This window comes from Sebastes fasciatus, chromosome 6 (genome assembly GCF_043250625.1).
Source record: "Sebastes fasciatus isolate fSebFas1 chromosome 6, fSebFas1.pri, whole genome shotgun sequence".
Classification (NCBI taxonomy): domain Eukaryota; kingdom Metazoa; phylum Chordata; class Actinopteri; order Perciformes; family Sebastidae; genus Sebastes; species Sebastes fasciatus.
In genome coordinates, this window is record NC_133800.1 from 36,623,407 (window position 1) to 36,641,761 (window position 18,355).

Below are 18,355 nucleotides of genomic sequence, written 5' to 3' on the forward strand. Positions count from 1 at the left end.
GTAATGTGTTGGCTGCCAGCTCAGATTCCTGCTCTGTTGCTCATCTCTACAGAAACATCACATGACCACAGAGAGAAAAAACACAGAGACAAAGAAAAAGAGTTTTTTCTGTGTTCTAGTCCAGGAAGACGACCGACTGAAGATCAACACCAAGAACCAACAACAGATCACGACAGAGTGTTTCCTGTTTGTTCTGTAGATGAGCTCAGAACTACAGATTTATGGATATGAAGCTGCTGTAACGTTGACTCAGTTAAAGCTCCTCTATACTCCATGTCCTCAGACCTAAAGGACTGAATAGAGTTACCTGCAACAACTATCAATCAGAAAGCAGCTAAGAGGCTGAAGTCGGCTCTTTACTGTGTGACTCGTTCCAACAAGTCCAAAAGTCCAGATGTGTTTTACTAGGGGTGTAACGATTCATCTACTACATCCATGTATCCATTTATATTCCTACGATCCAACTACATCGATAGGTACTCGGCAAGTTGTCCTTCACGGGAGACGTATATATCGATATGAAATCGATTGTATCAATACTATGGATTTGCACCTTGTATTTAAGGATAACAAACGTTATATGAAAGTGTTTTTTTAGCACTTTTATTAGTAAAGAATTGTTAAACGTTACTCCGGTTCTCTCTCCTGACATGCGCCAGCTTGCCAGCTCTGCCCTCTGCGGCGCGAAACAAGCATCCATGGCGTGCATGCAGACGAGCGGCGCACTGGACTCCTCGCTCTCTCACCCGGTAGAGGAGCCGGTCAGGAGAGTTTCAGGTGCTATCAAACCACTTGACCTACAGGAGCTTTCCCCGTGCGCTGTCGTGTTTTCATTCAGAGAAAATTACTTTCCTTTTCCCCGTCATGATATCTACGTGCACGCAGCATCAGCCTCACGTATCCAGCCGGAGAGCAGACGGTCCGCGAGGCAGATTATCACGACGGGAGTAAAGTAAAAAACACAACAGAAATTAAACTAACGTCAGCCTAACGTAGTTTTATGATGTTGTTCCAGATGTTTTCCTGTATGAAAAGAGCCTGAATGAACCCTGTAGGCGGACTACTGGATGACTATCAGCAGGTTATTTAACCAGCGTTTCTAGAGGAAGGATCTTTTTCCTGAGCTTTTGATCCGTATAAGCGGTTGATCACTGTTTTTCACTAAACATTAGGGATGCACCGATACCAGTATCGGGTATTGGATCTGATACTGTGCTCATGTACTCGTACTCACAGAACGGCTCCGATTCCACTTTACAGCAGCGTGACGTTAACCTCTAGTCAGTTGAGCAGGTAACGTTAGGTGGGGGAGCAGCCATGTCAGCAGTTTGGAGAAAAAAGCAGAGCAGTCTGCAAACTATGCTCTGCTAAATTGTCAAGAGGAGTGAAAAGCAGCTTTAACACGAGCAATGTGATGAAACATCTTAAGAACCAACACGACGCAGCGTTCAAGGAGTTTGCCAACGCTAGCAGCGGGAAACAGCAACAACCAACTTTGCAGCAAACGCTGGAGAAGTGAGCGAGAAACGTCCAGAGGCAACCGACAGGCGGTAAAAATAACAGAAACTCTTACCCAGCATACATTGCTCTATGACCAGCCTGCTGTCAGTTGCTGATAATATGGGATTTTGCCGTCTTGTCAGTGTACCGGAGTCGAAGTATGAGATTCCCAGCCGTCGCCACATCACAGAAACCGCCTTAAAAAGCACATCAACTGTCTGTTGCAGGACATTTCGGCCTTCACTTTCACCACTGATATTTGGACTAGCAGTGTCAGCCCGTCATCAGTTCACGCTGCGCTCCGGGAGTGATGCAGGACTCCCCAGCCTGCCGTGTCGCTCACACCCTCCAGCTGGCTGTTAACCAGGGTCTTTAGGCACAGAGAAGTACTCGTATCGGTACTCGGTATCGGAGAGTACTAAATGTAAGTACTTGTACTCGGTCTGATAAAAAGTGGTATCGGTGCATCTCTACTAAACATCTCAGTCTGCATGATGGTACCTCCGGTATCCTGCAGAGCTCTGACTGTACCAGCTAATGCTAACATTAAAACTCTCTGACGGTCATACACTACTGACAGGTTTATTACTTTCTATCATACATGCTCAAAGTCACCGACTGCATCTTTAAATCCTATAAACACGTTTTAGCAGAAAGCTAAAATACAATCAGACTATGTCTCCTTTAAACCAGAACAATCTGTTGATTCATAAAAACCTTTAAGGAACAGAAACAGTGAATGAACATGTTGTACTTTTTCCTAATCTGTTCCTCCATGTTTGCTTCCTCTCCTTTGTCTTCTCCTTCTTTATCTCCGTCTCCCTTCCTCCCTCCTTATCTCCTCCCTCGTCCCTCCCTCTATCCTCCTCTTCCTCCTCCTCCCCTTCCTCCTCCTCCTCTTCTTCCTCCTCCTCCTCCTCCTCCTCCTCCTCCTCCGTCAGAACTAACTGGAGCCAAAAGCCTCAACATTCCTGACATTCAACGCAACCCAGAGCTCTCTCTCTCTCTCTCTCTCTCTCTCTCTGTCTGAGTCTATGTCTCTCGCTCACATTAACACAGGAATTCCACATGTCTTTCTCCAACTCTCTCTCTCTCTCTCTCTCTCTCTCTCTTACTGTTACACACAGGAATCTCTCTCTCTCTGGTTGAGGGGTGAATGAGACAGAGTTCACAGAGAGCAACACACAACACAATGCAGTAGAAATATCAGACTCTCAACGTCTCTTTAACTCTTCTTATACATCCCAAAGTTTACAAAGAGATTAAATAATACGTCAGGCAATCACATGCAGGTTCACATGCCGGGTAGATTATAACATTACTGGTGCAGAGATGGAGGATAAACTGATCGTGGCTGTTTTAACTTTTCTCGGGAGGCAGTTTGAGATGCAAAAAGTTTACGTTTTCAAGTATTTAATACTCTTATCAACATGGGAGTGGACAAATATGCTGCTTTATGTAAATGTATGTATATATTTATTATTGGAGATCAATCAACAACACAAAACAATGACACATATTGTCCAGAAACCCTCACAGGTACTGCATTTAGCATAAAACATATGCTCACATCATAACATGGCAAACTGCAGCCCAACAGGCAACAACAGCTGTCAGTGTGTCAGTGTGCTGACTTGACTATGACTTGCCCCAAACTGCATGTGATTATCATAAAGTGGGCATGTCTGTAAAGGGGAGACTCGTGGGTACCCATAGAACCCATTGAAATGGTTGGTACCGATGGATTCATCAGGTTTTCTAGTTTCATATGATACCAGTATCTTCACTCTAGCTTTAATACTGATTCGGCTACAACCTTACTTTTCGTAGGTATAGCTAGGAGAAAAAAAGGTCTGAAAAATCTCAAAAAGAAAAGTCTAAAAAATGTCCATAAAAAGAAAAGAAAAAAATCCGAAAAATGTTCCTAAAATCTCCCAAAAAGTGTAAAAAAAAAGTTCAAAAAATCTGAAAAATTATAAAATAAAAAGTCTGAAAAATGTCAAAAAAAAGTCTGAAAAATGTTCCAAAAATCTCCCAAAAAATGTAAAAAAAAAAAGTTCAAAAAATTTAAAAAAAACAAATGAAAGATGTCCATAGGTATAGCTAGGAGAAAACGGAGACATTTCCAAAAGAAATGTTAAAATAAGTTCAAAAAATGTAAAAAAAAAAAAAAGTTAAATAAAATCGGAAAAATGTAAAAAAAAAAAAAAGTCCCCCAAAAAAAGTCAGAAAGATGTGCAAAAAATCTCCCAAAAAGTGTAAAAAATAAATAAAAAAAGTTTGAAAAATGTTAATAATATCGCCCCAAAAACGTAAAAAAAAAAAAGTTCAAGAAATGTAAAAAAAAATGTAGGAAGATCCCGAAAATGTTAAAAAAAAAAAAAAAAGAAAGAAAGTCTGAAAAATCTCCAAAAATGAAAGTCTGAAAATTTTTTTATAAATAAATGACTGAAAAAGTCAGAAGATGTGTGACCAGCCGGTCGGTGGATGTACCCACTTATAATGTCTTTCCCTCTGGTAGTTGCAGCACTAGTGAAATGAACCATTGTTGTAGGAAGAAAGACGCTCCAGCGATTTGAACACGTTGAATCACATCTGGAATTTATCCAGACAGGAGACACTTGACTTCCTTCATGTATTTCATCATCTCACCAGTATACCTGTATGTATGTATCTCACACACACACGCACACGCACACGCACACACACACACACACACACACACACACACACACACACACACACACACACACACACACACACACACACACCTTCAGTCTTCAGTCTGTACAAAGACAGTCTGTCGCTGCAGCGCTGCTGTCTGATTATGCAACAACCATAAACAATAAAAACAGGCTGTCAGACTAAAGACTCCCAGCTGCTTAACAGCAAACTCTAACAGAGAGAAAATGTAAATATTTACAATATATTTGCACATTAATATCTTATCAAAACCAACATGTTCCAGCACCAGATGTCTTAATCAGAGGAGCGTTCAGTGTGAGTATATTTTACACTAGTTTGTTTCATTCTTCCAACTAAAAGTTAAGTTTCCTCTCAACAGTAAACTCTCCCTTCTGGTGAGAGTTCAGCCCAGTCACCAGGAAAACAATGTACGTTTCTGTAAACCAACGATACGTTGAATGTGGACGATTTTGCATTCAGGCAGAGCAAGTGATGTAGTGTATGGAGTGACGGTTATTGAAAGTTCCGTGGCGTGATAATGAGTATAAAAAGCGAGAAAATTCACAAACGGCGAGGGGTCAAACAAACACAGGACTTTCACCCAGGAGATCGCTGTTTGTGTCCGGTGTGAAACCGAAAGTCAACATTGACTTTACGTTTGTTACGTAACGTTACGTAACAAAGACCGCTAAGGGCGGCTGTTATGTATTTATGGTTGTTGCGGTTGTTACGTTGTTACATTACGTTGTCATGCTACGTTGTCATGCTACGTTGTTACGTTATGTTGCTACATTACCTTGTTACACAACGTTGTTATGTTACGCTACGTTGTTACGCTACGTTGTTACGCTACGTTGTTACGCTACGTTGTTACGCTAGGTTGTTACGCTACGTTGTTACGCTACGTTGTTACATTGTTAGGTTATGTTGCTGTTACGCTACGTTTTCATGTTACATTGTCATGTTACGTTACTGTTACCTTACGTTACGTTGTCATGTTACGTTGTCATGTTACGTTGTCATGTTATGTCGTTACGTTATAACTGTTAGGTTGCGCTGTTAGGTTGCGTTGTTACGCTACGTTGTTACGCTACGTTGTTACGCTACGTTGTTACGTTGTTACGCTACGTTGTTACACTACGTTGTTACATTGTTACGCTACGTTGTTACGCTACGTTGTTACGCTACGTTGTTACGCTACGTTGTTACCTTGTTAGCTTGTTGCCTTGTTACACTACGTTGTTATTATTATGCTGTTATATTATTTTGTTACATTACGCTACGCTACGTTGTTACGCTACATTCTTAAATTATCATTTGAACACAAACCCACAATCTTTTTAATAACCTTAACCACAGAGTTTTGTTGCCTAAACCTAACGAATTGTTTCACAACGTTAACCACGTGGCATTGTGAGTTTCTGTAAGCGGGATACGAGGCTGATATGAAACATATTTTTGGTCAGAAACTTCGACATTCAACGTAGCCGTAGTTTGCAGATGCATATAATACCTACATGTTTTCAGGCAACCAGGTTGGAGTGTGATGGGCGTCAGTGTCACCTAATAAAACTACCAACATGTAACCTCAACATGATTTTACCAACGGTGTCGATGCGTTTTGGGCCGTCAACACTGATTTGGTGACACGCAGGTCACAAGATGTCAAGACCTCGAAGTTCAAACCCGGCACTTCTAAGCTCATTTTGTCTCATTAACTTCTGGGGCAGTTGAATCCTTAGAGTTTTAATCTCCCGTCTGTGAAGTTCAGAGCTTCCAGGTGGTCGTTTCAGCTTCGCTGGTGTAAAATCACACGTGTTCATCAGCCCAGAGTGTAACCTGAGAGCAGGTGATGGTGTCGAGGTCTGAACCGGAGCCGAGCGGCAGATGGTTCAGGAAGAGCTGCTGGTATCTGAAGAATGTGAGGAGCGCTTGATTTAACATGTAGAGCTTTGAGCTGACAGCCGAGGTGAACCACGCTATCAAACGCACCTGAAAACCTGATTCATTTAGCCCAGTTTTATCATTCACACAGGATGCAGAGATTGTGTTGGTGAAGAATTTGACCTGATTATAGGGCTGCACGATTATGGCCAAAATGATAAATCCCGATTATTTTAATCAATACTGAGATCCCCATTATTTATCACGATTATTCATAGATTTTAGGGACAAAATATTTTTATTGCAATTTCACATTTAAATAAACAGAGCGCTGCTTTTACTTCAATGTTGTGCTAAATTCCAACAAAAACTCTAAATATTATCCTTTTACTTCGTTATTGTCATTTATAGTGGTTACTTAAAAATAAAAAACACAATTCAAATAATTAGGAGATAAATTAATTTTATCTAAATATTTGCTTTGATTAAAAAAATATTGGCATTATTAATTTTATATATATATTATAAGCTGCTTGTGTTAGGAAGTTAAACAGGTCATAATTCTCTATCTGTTATCTATTTTATATTGATGTGAAAACATCTCCTTCAAACAACTGGATTTAATCAAGTGTCTCACCAAAAACTACATTTTACCAGATTACATTTGAACGCATCATGATAGCGTTATAATTTACCATCGCCCAATACTCATTTTATTAAGTAGAGCCTGAATGCACCATAATGTAACTGAATAGAATTTTCTGTTTTATTTATAAGGGACATGTAATGTTTTATAATTCTGGTGAATATAATCCATCAATCTTATTTCCATAGATGTATTTTGTATACAGTTCCCTTTGTTAACACCTTATTTTGAAAAGCGGACGTAGTCCCGCGTGTCTACTTCCTCTAACTTCTCCAAGGTGGTCTCTAGCTCTCCCGTCAGCTCCGTTCTCTTTATCCATCCATGGTCAGCTCCATCGGGGCCGTTTCAATGCAGAGAACACAAATGTCAGTATCTGGGTGCTCTACAGTTGTAGCGTTGGCTACATTTGACCACGGAGATGAGAGCGACGGCCGGCTCCACCGCCACGTTACCGTGATACGATAACGTTTCCTGCTAACTTTAACACTTTTCACACTTTTTTCCAGACAGTTTGCAAACATTTTTCTGACTTTTTTTTTCGGAAATGTTTCTGACATTTTTCAGATATTCAGGCCTTTTTTTTAGGTATTTCGCACTTTTGTATGAACATATTTTTTAGGTCATATTCTGGCCTTTTTTTGGACCATATTTCAGCTTTTTTCAGACTTTTTTTTATCCGTGATGTCTAGCTCTGCTTTTCCTGTCAATGTGTGAAACCCAAAGTGTTTCCATCCTTTACTGGATGTGTAGTGTTTACCACGCTGGATTTAACATGGGAGGGTGCAGGTCGTATCCACGACGACCTTGACGGATACGGAACGGATATGACGTCACGTTACTCAGACTACAACAATAAAAGCGGTAACTTCCTTCTACCTCCACATAGACTCAAATGAAGCAAATATATCCATTTTGGCATTAAAACATCTATTTATTTTTCAGAACGAGACTTTAAATCTTTCCAGTAACTCTGACGTCGAACAACTGAAGACTGAGCTGCTCAGAATATGAGCCCTGAAGACATGTCTAAATACACCTACACAGGTATGCAGGGTGTCGTAACTCTGTCAGCGGTGGGTGGAGGAAGTCTCTCGATTCTCACTGAGCACAGCTAACATTTGTTTGATTGATGAGTTCAGTGGAGATCTTAAACCACTTCTCTCAACAGAGTACAGTATCATGTAAATGAGCTGGATACACTCTATGAAAGCAGTGTTGTCTTTTTCCTTCCCGTCTTTTAATCTCTAGCATTTCTTATTAGGAAATAACATTCTCCTCTTTCTTCTACATATTTTTTAAATATGTATGTCTGTTTGTAAATTGTAATACAGCTGTCTTTAATCTCAATATAATAACAATTCCTTTTACAACCCACCAGTGCATTTATTTAAGTTATTGTATATCTCTTTTGTTTTATTTTATGTTATTATATGCACTGTCAAAGTTAACAATAATAGTAACGCGTTAACGCAAATTAGTTTTAACATCACTAATTTCTTTAACGCATTAACGCAACTTGTGATTTTTAGGTTGTAGCAGCTCAGTTTTAAAGCTAGAGTGAAGATACTGGCATCATATGAAACTATAAAACCTGATGAATCCATCGGTACTAACCACGTCATACTAGCTGGTCGTGAAGGAGGTTAAATAACGCTCCAAACTGGCAGCTGCTGGCTGCAGCTCTGCAGATGGAAACTCGACACACACTCGCTCATTTACACTCGTCTGTAATCTGCAGCTATAGCTCCTATCTGCACACACACACACACACACCGTCCTCCAGAAGCCATCTCGGCTGTTTCCTGTGAGTGTTTTTCAGTTTAACAGCGCGGCTCAAGTGGTGTTTGTATAAAAGGACATCATGAGAGCATCATCAGTCAGATCAGAGGCTGATAAGAAGGTCAAAGACTTCATAAAAATGTCTTTCTCTCAACGTGTGAAGGACTTCAGTGGAAGGAGCTTTGTGTGTTTTCACGTCGTCTGCTGCAAACACGCCAGATAGGATCTGTTAAATAGTTCCTCCTTTTGGCAGAAAGCTCACAGACGGATCAGTTGATTGGCTCCAGGTTGAGCTGGAGGAGATCTGGATCTAATGTCTTATATCAGATATCAGGACGGGATGAATTATCTTTTATTGGAAAGCAAGAGTGAGCTTGAGTCTGACGTCATCTTGTTAACTTTTAGTTCTCAGAGTTCACTGAGTGCAAAGCAGCGACGCGTCCAGCGCTACCCTCTTCCTGTTTATCAATAGTTTGAACTGCATCAATCAAAATGCTGACATTCAAATTATCATTATTATTATTAATAGGGCTGTCAATCGATTAAAATATTTAAATCGCATGATTGTCCATAGTTAATCGTGATTAATCTCATATTAATGGAACATTTTTTATCTGTTTTGCCTAATTTTGAGCGTTATTTAACCTCCTTCGTAGCTTTAAAACTGAGCCCGCTACAACCGAAAAATCGCAAATTACATTTATGCGTTAAAGCCTTTTTAGGGCGGTAAAAAGGTCCCATAAAATGTCCCCAGAACCTAATTTAGATCCTGGTCGCTGCAGCCACAACACAATGAGTTCCTAACAAGGTTGCCAGTTCCTCAAAAGGTTCTTAGTTCTTCAAAAGGTTCCCAGTTCTTCAAAATAAATAATAATAATACATTTTATTTAGTGGCGCCTTTCTGGACACCCAAGGACACCTTACAAAAATCAGTTAAAACATTGACAGATAAAATAATCTAAAAACAACAGGACATGACAGAAACATATTTGTACAGACACATATGATGGGTGATGATGAGTTCTAGAGAGAGTAGGCCAGTTTAAACAGGTGGGTTTTCAGGAGGGATTTGAATGATGTGATATTGTCAGACTGCCGGATGTGTGGGGGGAGTGAGTTCCATAACCTTCAAAAGGTTCCTAGTTTCTTAAAAGGCTCCTAGTATCTAAAAAGGTTCCTAGTTCATCAAAAGATTCCCAGTTCTTCAAAAGGTTCCTAGTACTTAAAAAGGTTCCTCATTCCCCTTAAGGTTCCCAGTTCCTGAAAAGGTTCCTAGTACCTGAAAAGGTTCCTCATCCCCCAAAAGGTTCCCAGTTCCTGAAAAGGTTCCTAATACCTATAAAGGTTCCCAGTTCCTCAAAAGGTTCCCAGTTCCAGGGGGGAAAGTTCCTGTGGTTGAAACAGGGCTTAAACATCCTGTAAGTGCAGGACAGAATTTGTCTCCTTTTGAAGACATTTGTCCCTTTTCAAAGACAGTTTTTCTTGTTATTGTACAACATTAGATTGAGAAGAATAAAGATGAGTTGCTGGTAACGTTAGGGAACATCAGACCCGTGTTTTAAATGATAAATCATCTTGTAAGGTTACAAGAATGGACTTTCTCCAGAGGATAAACCTGCCGTGGTTCACCTCACCAACACAGACTGACTGACACAGAACAACAGGAGGTCTAAACCTGGACCGACCGACCGACCGACCGACCGACCGACCGACCGACCGACCGATCGATCGAACGACCGACCGGGTTCATGCTGGTTGTTACTGTGATGAAGAGAGTGTCTCTCTGAGCGTCAGCAGGCAGAAACAACATGTCTTCTATTGAGTGAACGGAGCGGTCAGATCTCAGTCTGAGCAAAACACTGTTGTGAAATCACCCCGTAGCCTGAAGCTGCTCTCAGGCTGCTCAACAGACAATAAATCAGCTTTCTACTGATTCACATCACCTACAGGACGCTGATAAAGACACCTACAGGACGCTGATAAAGACACCTACAGGACGCTGATAAAGACACCTACATGACGCTGATAAAGACACCTACAGGACGCTGATAAAGACACCTACAGGACGCTGATAAAGACACCTGCAGGACGCTGATAAAGACACCTGCAGGACGCTGATAAAGACACCTACAGGACGCTGATAAAGACACCTACAGGACGCTGATAAAGACACCTGCAGGACGCTGATAAAGACACCTACAGGACGCTGATAAAGACACCTACAGGACGCTGATAAAGACACCTACAGGACGCTGATAAAGACACCTACAGGACGCTGATAAAGACACCTACAGGACGCTGATAAAGACACCTACAGGACGCTGATAAAGACACCTACATGACGCTGATAAAGACACCTACAGGACGCTGATAAAGACACCTACAGGACGCTGATAAAGACACCTGCAGGACGCTGATAAAGACACCTGCAGGACGCTGATAAAGACACCTACAGGACGCTGATAAAGACACCTACAGGACGCTGATAAAGACACCTGCAGGACGCTGATAAAGACACCTACAGGACGCTGATAAAGACACCTACAGGACGCTGATAAAGACACCTACAGGACGCTGATAAAGACACCTACAGGACGCTGATACCATCAGTCCTCAATGACTTCATTACTGGCTGTCACAACTCACTTTAACATCTAATTATATTCCCAATTAATCATTTAATCTATAAAAAAGTGCTCATGAAAAGTTCCCAGAGTGCAAAGTGACGTCTTCAAATGTCCGACCAACAATCCAAAGATATTATTACAGAGATGTTTGATATTTGGGATTAGGAAACAACAACATGTTTCATCAATAGTCATTCTAATTGATTAACAGGAGTGATAACTAACTCAGCAATATGTCCGAAGTCGGGCTGTCAATTGATTAAAATATTTAGTGATGATTAATCGCATGATTGTCCATAGTTTATCACCATTAATCACATTTTTTTATCTGTTATAAATGAACCTTAAAGGGAGATTTGTCAAGTATTTAATACTCGTATCAACATGGGGCCAGTTTAGTGCCAAATGTCTGCTTCTAACCGGGTTTAAATACGTGCAAATAGCACTATCAGCCGTTGAGGTGCTTTGAGAATGAAACGGTGTCTTTTTGTTTTATTAGTGCAGGTTTAGTCGATGCATTAACCTGGAGAACAAAAAACATAGCTTTGGGTCTCAAATCTGGAAATACCAGTCAGGTCAGACTGGGTTTACACTGCCTCTCACCCACTGCATGCTGGGATATACTGTAGTTTTGATGGATGAATTCTGAACCATAAGCAGTGACCTCCTCTTCCTGTACTCTCACGTTCTTTAGTGCTTTTTATTTGTGCATATTAGGGCTCTTCAAAATGTACCTTAAAGGGAGATTAGTCAAGTATTTAATCCTCTTATCAACATGGGAGTGGACAAATATGCTGCTTTATGCAAATATATGTATATATTTATTATTGTAAATCAATAAACACAAATCAATGACAGATATTGATCCAGAAACCCTCACAGGTACTGCATTTAGCATAAAACAATATGCTCCAATCATAACATGTCAAACTGCAGCCCAACAGGCAACAACAGCTGTCAGTGTGTCAGTGTGCTGACTTGACTATGACTTGCCCCAAACTGCATGTGATTATCATAAAGTGGGCATGTCTGTAAAGGGGAGACTCGTGGGTACCCATAGAACCCATTTACATTCACTGATCTGGAGGTCAGAGGTCAAGGGACCCCTTTGAAAATGGACATGACAGTTTTTCCTCTCCAACATTTAGAGTAAGTTTGGAGCGTTCTTTAACCTCCTTTGCGTTAACCTCGACAGCCCTGGTTTAAAGGGTTGAAGCTCAGTCGTCAGTTCGTCCGTCGTGTAAACTGAGCTGAGCATAAAAATAACTCAAACATGATCCCTGACTCACCTCACAGGAGGTGGAGAGGAGGCAACACACATACAGAGAGCGTATGATAACACTGAAGACTGCAGACTTACAAACCAAACATCATCTCGGCCCTAAACTGACTCTACATCAGTGCTCCAGCTACAGTACATCATGCTGTGGGTAACCATAGCAACAGCACTGATGCTGACAGGTGAAACTAACCTGAGCGGAGTTTAAACTGACTACAGGCACACTTTAAAACCCGGAGGAGGACAACGTTGGTTCCTTTGGGAAGTCGACATGTTGTCAGAGGAAACACAGAGACATTAATGGACTCATTATTATCAATAGATACGAGTCTACTATTTCTATTTCTATTTCTAGTTCTTGTCTGTCTGCTTGTTTTATGTGTTTTAAATGTGTTTGTATCGTATGAAACACCCCGTCGCTGCTGCCGTCTCGGCGTCTTGAAGAACAGATTTTCTAACCTCAGTGAGACTGCCCTGGTTAAATAAAGGTTAAATAAAGGTTAAATTAGGGATGACCCGATACCCGATACCCGATACCGGTATCGGGTATCGGGTCCGATACTGTGCTCATGTACTTGTATTCGCAAAACGTCTCCGATACAACGGCAACGTACCACTTTACGGTAGCGTGACGTTAACCTCTCGTCACCACCTTTCAGGTCCTCACGCTCCACCTCCCCGACGGTGCGGTGCGAGACAGGAAGAAATGCAGTTATATTCCTGTACAGACTCTTTTATGTCTTAACCTCTCCTACCCGACGGACCCGGTACCGGGTTCGGCTGAGCTGTGTGTTAAAACCTTTAAAAACTCCATAAAATACGTTGGTGGTCTTTGTTCTGAATAGTCTCTAAAAGACGAGGCCTTAACGCCACTTAAACAACTCAGAGAGGATTCAGTCCAAACGATGTTTGTTTGACAACGATTTCAATATTTTAGTGACAACATCAACGCACGAGAAATTGTATTTTTACTTTATAATACTTTTATACTTGACTTTGGATTCTTGTTTGGTTATCTTATTTACATTGTTATTGATCTCATTTGTTTTTATCTACTCTATCATATTTCTTTATAATAATAAAACTACTCCCATCTGGAGTCAAAATTATACAATTTTATTGATTTTCTACAGAGCACAATGGTACAATGTGATGATGCACAATGGTAGAATGTGATGATGCACAATGGTAGAATGTGATGATGCTCAATGGTAGAATGTGATGATGCTCAATGGTAGAATGTGATGATGCTCAATGGTAGAATGTGATGATGCACAATGGTAGAATGTGATGATGCACAATGGTAGAATGTGATGATGCACAATGGTAGAATGTGATGATGCTCAATGGTAGAATGTGAAGATGCTCAATGGTAGAATGTGAAGATGCTCAATGGTAGAATGTGAAGATGCTCAATGGTAGAATGTGAAGATGCTCAATGGTAGAATGTGATGATGCTCAATGGTAGAATGTGATGATGCTCAATGGTAGATGTCGTGACCAATGGCTCCATTATGTGCACGTAGCCTCCTGTAGTGGATATCAGGAGTATTTTAGAGCCAGATTCACTTTCCAGAGGTAGAAAACCCATCTGGCACACTTTGAGGTATCCAGGTGTGCCAGATGGAGAGTCCTCCTGGTCCTATCCTGACTAAAACCTTTATAGAATCTATGTGCTTTGTGTTATTGATATCTGCTTTGGCTCAGTTGTAGTCGAGGAGTTGCTGAATGAATTCAGTGTCGTCTCTGTGCACGGCATCATTGCTATAATGCTGTTATCCACTGTCTAAATGTACATTCTTTCCTTTAGTTCATCACAGTTGTACTCAGGCAGAGTAACACATCACTGGGGATGAATCCTCTGAGGTCTGACCTATCCATAGAGACCAAGATCATGCAGGTAGACCTGCTAGTTGTGGAGCTATTCTTCATGTATCTAGGAGGACCTCTCCTTCTAGCCCCCTATAGGGCTTGATCCAAACTGGAATACATGGCTGCTCTTTACCAGAAACTCATCATATCCAGCATGTTTTTTCTAAATCTCTTAGATATAAATGAGAAAGTGTTGGAGTTGAATGTGAGCACTAATGCTGGATCAGTTCTTCTCCACATAACAAAGATGTCAGATGTCACATTTAGGCCTCAGTGAGCAGCAGAACTGATCTCAGCTCAGCTGGTCCTGCAGCAGCTTCAACTCTCTTTACTTCACATCTAACTCAGATCAATACATGAACTCTCAGCTGATCAATACATGAAGCTGTCAGCTGATCAATAAGTAAACTCTCAGCTGATCGATAGATAAGCTGTCAGCTGATTACCTGTCCGCGGGTTCCCTCCGGATCCACAGCAGCAGCGAGGCTCCTTCTCTCCGGTCTGATCCGTGTTGGTCGGGCTCCGGTCCGGCGGTTCGGTGGTTCGGTCGGTTCGGTGGTTCGGAGCTCAGAGGATCAGACCAGGATCATAGTGGATCAAAGTGTAATCCTGCTGCTGGATCACCGTCCGACTGGATCCACTTCTTCTTTTGTTTCTCCTGCTGCTAGTTTTCCTTCAAAAAAGTGGAAGAAGAAGAAGAAAAGGAGGAAGAGGAGGAGGAAGAGGAGGAGGAAGAGGAGGAGGGAAGGGGAAGAGGAGGAGGAGGAGGAGGAGGAGGAGGAAGAGGAGGAGGAAGAGCTGCTGAACTCAGAGGAGGGAAAAAGTTACTGTGTATTTACATCACATCCTGTTTCAGAGGAAGAGGAGGAGGAAGAGGAGGAGGAGGGGGGAAGGGGAAGAGGAAGAGGAGGAGGAAGAGGAGGAGGGAAGGGGAAGAGGAAGAGGAAGAGGAGGAGGAAGAGGAGGGGGGAAGGGGAAGAGGAGGAGGAGGAGGAGGAGGGGGGAAGGGGAAGAGGAAGAGGAGGAGGAAGAGGAGGAGGGAAGGGGAAGAGGAGGAGGAGGAGGAGGAGGAGGAAGAGGAGGAGGAAGAGCTGCTGAACTCAGAGGAGGGAAAAAAGTTACTGTGTATTTACATCACATCCTGTTTCAGAGGAAGAGGAGGAGGAAGAGGAGGAGGAGGGGGGAAGGGGAAGAGGAAGAGGAGGAGGAAGAGGAGGAGGGAAGGGGAAGAGGAAGAGGAAGAGGAGGAGGAAGAGGAGGGGGGGAAGGGGAAGAGGAAGAGGAAGAGGAGGAGGAGGAGGAAGAGGAGGAGGAAGAGCTGCTGAACTCAGAGGAGGGAAAAAAGTTACTGTGTATTTACATCACATCCTGTTTCAGAGGAAGAGGAGGAGGAAGAGGAGGAGGAGGGGGGAAGAGGAGGAGGAAGAGGAGGGGGGAAGAGGAAGAGGAGGAGGAAGAGGAGGAGGAGGAGGAGGAGGAAGAGGAAGAAGAGGAGGAAGAGCTGCTGAACTCAGAGGAGGAAAAAAGTTACTGTGTATTTACATCACATCCTGTTTCAGAGGAAGAGGAGGAGGAAGAGGAGGAGGAGGGGGGAAGGGGAAGAGGAGGAGGAGGAGGAAGAGGAGGAGGGAAGGGGAAGAGGAAGAGGAGGAGGAAGAGGAGGAGGGAAGGGGAAGAGGAAGAGGAGGAGGAAGAGGAGGGGGGAAGGGGAAGAGGAAGAGGAGGAGGAGGAGGAGGGGGGAAGGGGAAGAGGAAGAGGAAGAGGAAGAGGAAGAGGAGGAGGAGGGGGGAAGGGGAAGAGGAAGAGGAGGAGGAAGAGGAGGAGGGAAGGGGAAGAGGAAGAGGAAGAGGAGGAGGAAGAGGAGGGGGGGAAGGGGAAGAGGAAGAGGAAGAGGAGGAGGAGGAGGAAGAGGAGGAGGAAGAGCTGCTGAACTCAGAGGAGGGAAAAAAGTTACTGTGTATTTACATCACATCCTGTTTCAGAGGAAGAGGAGGAGGAAGAGGAGGAGGAGGGGGGAAGAGGAGGAGGAAGAGGAGGGGGGAAGAGGAAGAGGAGGAGGAAGAGGAGGAGGAGGAGGAGGAGGAAGAGGAAGAAGAGGAGGAAGAGCTGCTGAACTCAGAGGAGGAAAAAAGTTACTGTGTATTTACATCACATCCTGTTTCAGAGGAAGAGGAGGAGGAAGAGGAGGAGGAGGGGGGAAGGGGAAGAGGAGGAGGAGGAAGAGGAGGAGGGAAGGGGAAGAGGAAGAGGAGGAGGAAGAGGAGGAGGGAAGAGGAAGAGGAGGAGGAAGAGGAGGGGGGAAGGGGAAGAGGAGGAGGAGGAGGAAGAGGAGGAGGGAAGGGGAAGAGGAAGAAGAGGAGGAAGAGGAGGAGGGAAGGGGAAGAGGAAGAGGAGGAGGAAGAGGAAGAGGAGGGGGGAAGGGGAAGAGGAGGAGGAGGAGGAGGAGGAGGAGGAGGAGGAGGCGGAGGAGGAGGAGGAGGAGGAAGATGTAACAGGATGGACGGTTGTCCTGTAAATGTAAACTAACTGACTGATTGATTAATTAATTGATGATCTGTTAGAGTCACTTTCCTCACAACACAGTTCTTTCTGTATTTCTGTGAGAGGAGTTTGAAGCGGTGCTGATCAGGACAGAGGACAGCAGGGGGCAGCAGAGTTTCAAAATAAAACGTTCTGTTTTCTGTCTTCTCTCTTCCCTCAGTAAGCGTTAAGTAAAGTGATGAAGTGCTTTCCTTTCTCTTCATATCACGCTTCAGTGTGATCACTTCTTCCTCTGAGGAGAGATCTCATGTCATCCTGCAGATTCCTTTATTTCTCTTTCTTTTCATGGTTCATTCTCAGCTTCCCTCCACCTCTTCCTCTTCCTCTTCCTCTTCCTCTTCCTCTTCCTCTTCCTCTTCCTCTTCCTCTTCCTCTGTTCCTCTACCTGTTCCTCTTGTTCTCACCCTCTTTCCTTCCCAACATTAGAAGAGTATCAGTGATGAAACGTGGCTGCAGCCGATGACCTCCTCCAGCAGAGAGAGCTATTTCTCTGTCTTCTCTTCTTCTCCTTCAAACCAGTTTCATCATCCGTCATATGACATCACTTCCTGCCTGCAGCTCCTCTCATCCATCCAGTGTTGACGTAGGAGTCCTCTGTACCGTGGAACTGTGTACACTAAAACAAAGACGGGTTTCCCCCCCGCACCACACACACACACACACACACACACACACACACACACACACACACACACACAACCATACACACACACACACACACTCACACACTCACACACAACCACACACACGCACACAACAGAAACCTCAGTGGAAACTCTCCGCTCAGCTTCATCGCGTGACGGCTCTTCATACACAACAAGCAGTCACCCGTTGGTTTGTGGACTGCTGTTTGAAGCCTCCAGTTTGGCATTTTGCCTGTCTCCATCTTGGTTTTTGTCTTTAACCATCTTGGTGATTTTTGTCCGCCGTCGTCTCGGTGAGGAACATGAATGTCTGTACAAAATTTCACAGCAATCCACATTTGTTGAGATAAGTCTGGACCAAATTGGTGGACTGAACGACACAGAGCATTCATACTGCGGTGAAATGTTTGCATTTTAATAAAACCTTTATTTTCAGCCCTCTAAATGAAATACGTTATAAAACAAATTCAACTGCACTAAGCAGTGTCCTCTTTGACCTTTAACTCATATACAGCATCATGGAGCGTAGTCATAAAGAGGAAGTGATGTCATGATAAAAGCCCAACGTTACTCACAGTGAAGTTCATCCTGCTGACACACAGAGAGACATTCACTGACCGAGTGTACTTATTTACAGTCAGTGAAATATTAAAACACAACAAAACACAGATAGATGTTAGATTGGCATCTGTCGGAAACTTTTAAATTTGTTTAAACAAAACCTGGCTGCTCTTCTAGCATTTATAAAACCAGACAAAATACAACTCAAATCTACTCTGAAGCCGTTCTATTTACAGGATTTACCTTGAAATGATGTAACGCTGTTGCACGCTGGTTGATTTTCCCGTCTTACGGTTTTACAGCAGCGTTTTCCTCTCTTGTGACCTCGAGGTTAAA

At 42.8% G+C, this 18,355-nt stretch overlaps 1 protein-coding gene across 4 annotated transcripts in view; it reads right to left on the reverse strand.

The window, feature by feature from the left end:
• The window catches only part of ddr2l (discoidin domain receptor family, member 2, like), a 34,927-nt gene extending 19,924 nt beyond the window's left edge, over nt 1-15,003 (reverse strand). For 2 of the 4 annotated variants that reach the window (XM_074639571.1, XM_074639567.1), the window contains exon 1: nt 14,719-15,003. The gene's annotated coding sequence lies outside the window, so the exon portion shown is untranslated. Of the gene's footprint in view, nt 1-1,573; nt 1,774-2,254; nt 2,286-14,718 lie in introns of those variants that run through there. The other 2 variants (XM_074639569.1, XM_074639570.1) reach the window with 2 other exon arrangements.
• Between the last annotated feature and the right edge of the window lie 3,352 nt (nt 15,004-18,355).